The sequence below is a fragment of the Brachyhypopomus gauderio genome, chromosome 8 (assembly GCF_052324685.1).
Source record: "Brachyhypopomus gauderio isolate BG-103 chromosome 8, BGAUD_0.2, whole genome shotgun sequence".
Taxonomy (NCBI): domain Eukaryota; kingdom Metazoa; phylum Chordata; class Actinopteri; order Gymnotiformes; family Hypopomidae; genus Brachyhypopomus; species Brachyhypopomus gauderio.
In genome coordinates this window covers 19596197-19603574 of record NC_135218.1, presented here as the reverse complement: position 1 = coordinate 19603574, position 7378 = coordinate 19596197, and positions in this window count along the sequence as shown.

Genomic DNA, 7378 nt, shown 5'->3' with positions numbered 1-7378 from the left:
CCAGGCTGGGACAGGGCTCTGTATTGGGTGGGTTCATTTAAGGAAAACAATTGAGTCCCTTTACACACACACACACACACACACACACACACACACACACACACACACACACACACACACACACATCTAGTAATGCTAGAAAAGGACACAAGTGGCAGAAATTGAACGTCTTCACGTGTACAGACCCTCCCACCCCCTCTAGAGTCCTCTCTCTATCACACACACACACACATACACACACACACACACATACACACACACATACACACACACATACACACCCCTTCCCACCCTCTCTACACCTCATCAGAATCTTCTTCACTCCACCGGCTCTCTCTATCACACACACACACACACACACACTCACTAATGCAGTCTCCCCCCACACACACACATTCACTTACTAACTCACTGTATAATGCACACACACACACACACACACACACACACACACACACACACACACACACACACACACACACACACACACACTGTCACTAAATAGCTTCACCCTTTGGTGAAGAAAGCAGAACAGATGACGGTACTTACAGTGAGGCAGATGTCCTGCGCAGACGCCGTACTTACGGGGCAGACGTCCCGCGCAGACGAGCTTCCAGACGCTCCCCCCCCCCACACACACACATTCCTCCACTCTGTCTCGGGTGCAACACTACAGCCACTCCAGAGAGCGATGCCGTAGCAACCGTCGCCGTGGAGCCAAGTGGGGATGCTTGCATGCTAATCCCAGCTAGCAGTGCGATCAGGACGGCCGGCTGCTCGAACCTCTTCCTGCATCACTCCCCACATGCACACACTCGTACCCACACGCTCCCACACACACGCTCACACACGCATACTGTCTGTGCTGCTCTGCATCTACTTGCCAAAGACACAATCAATACAGAGGGGGAGAGGTATTTTATGATTGGAGAAGTTGTTGTGTTTTTTGGTGGTGAAATTCATTATTTAGTATCTGAACCTTCAGCTATTCAATATCATTTATTCATAAAGTCCCTTTTTGCCAGAAGGAAATAGATACAGCTAGAGAGAGAGAGAGAGAGGGAGAGTGAGGGAGGGAGGGAGGGAGAGAGAGAGGGAGGGAGGGAGAGAGAGAGATAGAAAGAGTGAGGGAGAGACAGGGGGGTGGGGGGTTAGAGTGAGGGGGGGGGTCTTGGATTGATGATGTTGATCAGATCCCATCTTGAAATAAATGGGAGGGTGCAGCATGGATGTGATTGACAGATTAAAACCTCACACAACTTGGAGAAGGACGGTGAGGAGGTCCAGACCCCGAGGAGCACACGCTCCTTTGGGCCCAACTGAGCATGCTCATACTTGCTCCGCCTCCTCACTATTCACAAAGCAAAAACAAAACAAAAACATAAATAACACATCATCAAACAACTCTGCTAAGCGATATGGATGTCTGTGGAGATGCCGGTTTAGAAGCTCAACGTGTGACACGCGACGGCTGACAAACGGAAACGGAGCCCTTGATGGGTCGTGGGGCCCAGAGGGTCGGGCACAGACTTAATGAAAACAAACGCTCCGGCTCGTCTGTGTGCAAAGTGAGCAAGAAATAAAACGGAATATAATAAAGCAAAAGCCCACATAAAAGATCCTTCAAGAGAAAAAATCACTTAAGACTTGTGTAGTTGGGCTATGCGCTCCTCCCCAGCCTCGTGTTGGATTGCGTAGGAAAAATAAAGCAATCTAAAATCTAGCTGCTTTTGAATTATTCACATTCGATTTAAGCGACACCACCAGCAAAGACTGCTAGAATCAATCTCGGTGGGGCGGGTGGAGCGGGTGGGGGTGGGACCTGTAGCCCGGGGCGGGGAGCGTGGCCTTTGGCCCCCAGACCCCCCCCACCAGGTCCTGCCCCCCCACACAGCATTTCTCTTCTCTTCCTCCGCCGTTTATTCCCGAACATCACAACATCTCGGGTTGCTCGTCACCACATTCATTCATGGACGTCAACAGCGCAAGACGCGTTTGGATTATAGGAAATTATAAAAAGTTCGTTTCGATTTAATTAATTGGGCTTATATTTAATCTTTTTTTTTGGAAAAAGTTTTTTTGGTATTTCATTTCACGCAGTGATTAAATCGCACAGTTCTGAACAACACCGTTGTGTATAGCTTTATATGCATTTTTAGGTCCAGACATCAAAGACAGTTACAGTGGACCTCACGAGAGTTCGTGTGTATGCAAATAAAATGCCAAAGGTATTGATTTGGCTTGTCAGGCTTTTCTGGGACTTTGGCCACACAGAGTGTCTGAAACAGTGTTATTATCCAGGGAAAACGTCCAGTCTCACGAGGAAAAGATGAAAACACGAAGACGAAGGACTGACTTTTTAAAGCTCTATTAAATTAGATTTACCTTAAAAAAGCTCACGTTTTTTTTAAAGTTGTTGCCCTAACTGTAGAGTTATGTGTTGTTTCTAATGAACTGTTAACACAAATAACCTATATGGTCACGCCATTACCATTTTAACCTCGACGTTTAATTGTTCTGGTCTACACACAAAAATAATTGATTGCTAATAGGAGAATCGCACTGATAAAGAACGGAGCTTTTCGTAGTTTCCAAGCCGTAAATATCTATAATGTCCTATAAGGCCCCCCGTCTAGAAGGGATTTTATTTTACTGTAGGCTACTGTACATTTTCTTAAAAAGAAAAATCACATTACTAAAATGTATCAGTGGTATTTAGAGGAATTTCGTTTTGAACAGAACCGTTTTAAAGGGACATCTCAGTCCGACAAAATACAGAATCACCTTTAGCCTATTGGTTATACTTTAAAAAATTACAATGATGAAACAACACATCTAGTAATTACCCTATTTCTAGTGCTCACGTAGAATAGCAGTAATAGTAGTAATGATGTAGCCTACTAGTAATGATATAGTAACACATTTAAAATATTTAATCCACATTTCAAAATAGTGACACACACACACACACACACACACACACACACACACACACACACACACACACACACACACACACACACACACAGAGGAGCTTCTGCTGAACTTCATATTATCTGTAATACACAAGTGAACATGAGAGAGAAGAGGTGACTGTTCAGAGTGTTTATGAATCCACTCTCACCTTTACTGATATTAATAGTACAATCAGTGAGCCTGTGTTCAGACAGACAGACAGACAGATAGATCTAGAAGTTTGTACATTGCATTAATTAACTATGTATGAGGTGTGTAAGGTGAGTGAGGTGTGTGAGATGTGTGAGGTGTGTGAGGTGTGTGAGATGTGTGAGGTGTGTGAGATGTGTGAGGTGTGTGAGGTGTGTGAGATGTGTCAGGTGTGTGAGATGTGTCAGGTGTGTAAGGTGTGTGAGGTGTGTGAGGTATGTGAGATGTGTCAGGTGTGTGAGATGTGTCAGGTGTGTAAGGTGTGTCAGGTGTGTAAGGTGTGTCAGGTGTGTAAGGTGTGTGAGGTGTGTGAGGTGTGTGAGATGTGTCAGGTGTGTAAGGTGTGTGAGGTGTGTGAGGTGTGTGAGATGTGTCAGGTGTGTGAGGTGTGTGAGGTATGTAAGATGTGTCAGGTGTGTGAGGTGTGTTCCTCAGAGCCATTGTGTGTTCACGAAAACTGTTTTATATGATTTTAATGACTACATGGAGTCCCTAACCCTAACTAATCCTAGCCCTAACTAACCCTAACTAACTCTAACTCTAACTCTAACTCTAACTCTAACCCTAACCCAACCCTAACTAACTCTAACTAACCCTAACCCTAGTCTGATCTCAAACATCCATTAGCTAATGTTTTCATGAACTTTCCTTTTAAAGTTACATATGTATAGTCCATCTATAAGCAGTTGCTATGATTTATTGAACTATGTAGTAAATGCACTTTTCATACTTTTAAGTATCTTTAGTTGTACCTGTGTAATTAATCAATTTCAATTAAGCCTGTAATTTCTCCCTTAGGTGCGCTGTAGGCCACAGGTAGGCAGGTGGCGTCGTGCGGGAGTAAGGAGACGAATGATGTTGTTAGGTCATCATTACCTCTCTCCTCATCACGCACTCCACGTTCCCATCACTCCCAGTAGATCCAGTCCACTCCAGCTCCTCCGTGCCACTCTCACACAACTCTTTTTGACTTGATGAATGGTTATTGTTTAGTGAAAGTAGGAAGTATTGATCGGGAGTGGGGGAGGTGCGTCTGATGAATATGGTGCGTGGATAAAAGCTAAACTCTGTTCCTCCACCTGGGTACACTCTGCCACACACTTAGTGATGTCATCTGCCTAAGATGGAAGTAAAGTTTGTGTGTGTATATATATATATATATATATATATATATATATATATATATATATATATATATATATATATATATATATATATATATATATATATACTGTATATATATATAATAGTGAGCAGTGATTACAAAGAATGAAAGGTCATGACTATGGGAACAGAGGAACTGACACGTCTGATGTCAGACAGGTCTGATGTCTGTCTGTGTGTCTGATACAACCTGACCCTCAACCTTTCACCTGTGTTGCCCACAAACACAGTTACAATTCTGTAAGACACAGAATTGACAATAACCTGGGAGTGTTTGTGAGTGTGTGTGCATGTGTGGATAGGGGTGTGTGCGTGTGTGTCTGTGCATGTGTGCGTGTGCATGCAAGTGCATGGGTGTATGTGTGTGTTTGTGTGTGCATGGGTTTGTGTGCTAGTGTGTGTGTGTGTGTGTGTGTGTATGCATGTGCATGTGTGTGTCCCCAGGTGCGTGTGTGTGTGTGTGTGTGTGAAAGAGGTGTGTGAGGTATGTGTGTTTGGTTGTTTCTGTGTGTCCAGCCAAATCACACATGAGTAACCAGCAGGTTCATTCTCCAGGTTTTGAAGCTTGTCTCTGCTGGGAAGCAATGAAACATTGATGAGTGGGTCAGGATGTGTGTGTGTGTTTGTGTGTATGTGTGTGTGTGTGTGTGTGTGTGTTTGTTGGTGTGTGTGTGCGTGATGGGGGGGGGGGGGGGGGCAAAGGCACAAGTGGCACTACGGGCAAATAAAGCAGCGTCCCAGGTGTAGCTGGTATTATGAGCCTGAGGAACACCTAGTTCATCCCTCCCTCTCTCTTTCGCTTCCTCCCTCTCTTCCTCCTCTCTTTCTCCCCCTCCCTCTACCTCATTCCTTCCGTCTCCCTCTATAGTGAGCTGAGAGGTTATAGGACACTCATAAAGACGGATTCCTTCCTTATTAGAGTCCGTCACTCTGGGCGTCTGTCAATAGTGTCATTAATAACAGGCAGAGAAGATGAGGAGGAGACTGGGTCACCTGACCATGCTGGGCCAGCGCACAACCGACAGCCTGCCAATCCCACCAATCAGGAGGACAGGAGAGATAGAGAGAGAGGAGGGATGAAGAGAGGAGAGAGAGAGGAGAGATTGAGCAAGGGGGATCTTCTCTAACCCTTTCACAGGTGAGCTGTGGGTCTAGGAGCTTGAGGTCCAGGTCAGAGCACACGGGCCTGACAACTGATCTGACAGGTGGAGCTTCTCACACCTGCAAGAATATCTGACACTGACAACACTGTCAAACTTGTTGACCATGGAATCTGGTGTAATTGGGGTTTCCATGTATGTGTGTGTGTGGGAGTGATGTGTGGATATGTATGATGGAGTGATGTGTGTGGGAGTGATATGTGGATGTGTGTGTGGGAGTGATGACTGTGTAAGGGAGTGATGTGTGGATGTGTGTGTGGGAGTGATGCGTGTGTAAGGGAGTGATGTGTGGATGTGTGTGTGGGAGTGATGTGTGGATGTGTGTGTGGGAGTGATGTGTGTCTAAGGGAGTGATGTGTGGCTGTATGTGGAAGTGATGTGTGTGATGTGAGTGATGTGTGTGTAATGCAGTGATGTGTAGATGTGTGTGATGGAGTGATGTGTGTGTTGTAGTGATGTGTGGATGTGTATGTGGGAGTGATGTGTGTGGCAGTGATGTGTGAGTGTGAGGGAGTGATGTGTGTGTGGAAGTGATATGTGGGTGTGTGTGGGAGTGATGTGTGGGTGTATGGGAGTGATGTGTGTGTACAGGAGTGATGTGTGGATGTGTGTGGGAGTGATGTGTGTGTAAGGGAGTGATGTGTGGATGTGTGTGGAAGTGATGTGTGTGTGTGTGTGTGTGAGGGAGTGATATGTGTGGAAGTGATGTGTGTGTGGAAGTGATATGTGGGTGTGTGTGGGAGTGATGTGTGAGTGTGTGGGAGTGATGTGTGTGTAAGGGAGTGATGTGTGGATGTGTGTGGGAGTAATGTGTGTGTATGGGAGTGATGTATGTGTGGAGGAGTGGTGTGTGTGTGGAAGTGATATGTGGGTGTGTGTGGGAGTGATGTGTGAGTGTGTGGGAGTGATGTGTGTACAGGAGTGATGTGTGTGGCAGTGATGTGTGAGTGTGAGGGAGTGATGTGTGTGTGGAAGTGATATGTGGGTGTGTGTGGGAGTGATGTGTGAGTATGTGGGAGTGATGTGTGTGTACAGGAGTGATGTGTGGATGTGTGTGGGAGTGATGTGTGTGTAAGGGAGTGATGTGTGGATGTGTGTGGAAGTGATGTGTGTGTGTGTGTGAGGGAGTGATATGTGTGGAAGTGATGTGTGTGTGGAAGTGATATGTGGGTGTGTGTGGGAGTGATGTGTGTGTAAGGGAGTGATGTGTGGATGTGTGTGGGAGTAATGTGTGTGTATGGGAGTGATGTATGTGTGGAGGAGTGGTGTGTGTGTGGAAGTGATATGTGGGTGTGTGTGGGAGTGATGTGTGAGTGTGTGGGAGTGATGTGTGAGTGTGTGGGAGTGATGTGTGTACAGGAGTGATGTGTGTACAGGAGTGATGTGTGGATGTGTGTGTGGGAGTGATGTGTGTGTAAGGAAGTGATGTGTGGATGTGTGTGGAAGTGATGTGTGTGTGGAAGTGATATGTGGGTGTGTGAGGGAGTGATGTGTGTGTGGAAGTGATATGTGGGTGTGTGTGGGAGTGATGTTTGTGAGGGTGTGATGTGTATGTGTGAGGCAGTGATATATAGATATGTATTCATGTGAAAGTGATACGTGTAAGTATGTCTCTGATGGCATGATGTGTTTGTGCAGAGGTGATTTGTGTGCGGTGGAGTTATGTGAATACGTGTGTGTGCACGCATGCTTGTGTGTGTGTATGTTTGAGTGCACACACACACACACATACACTCACACCTACACTTACTCAAACACACACACACACACACACACACACACACACACACACACACACACACACACACACACACACACACACATTCTCTCTCTCTCTCTCTCTCACACACACACACACACACACACACACACACACACACACACACACA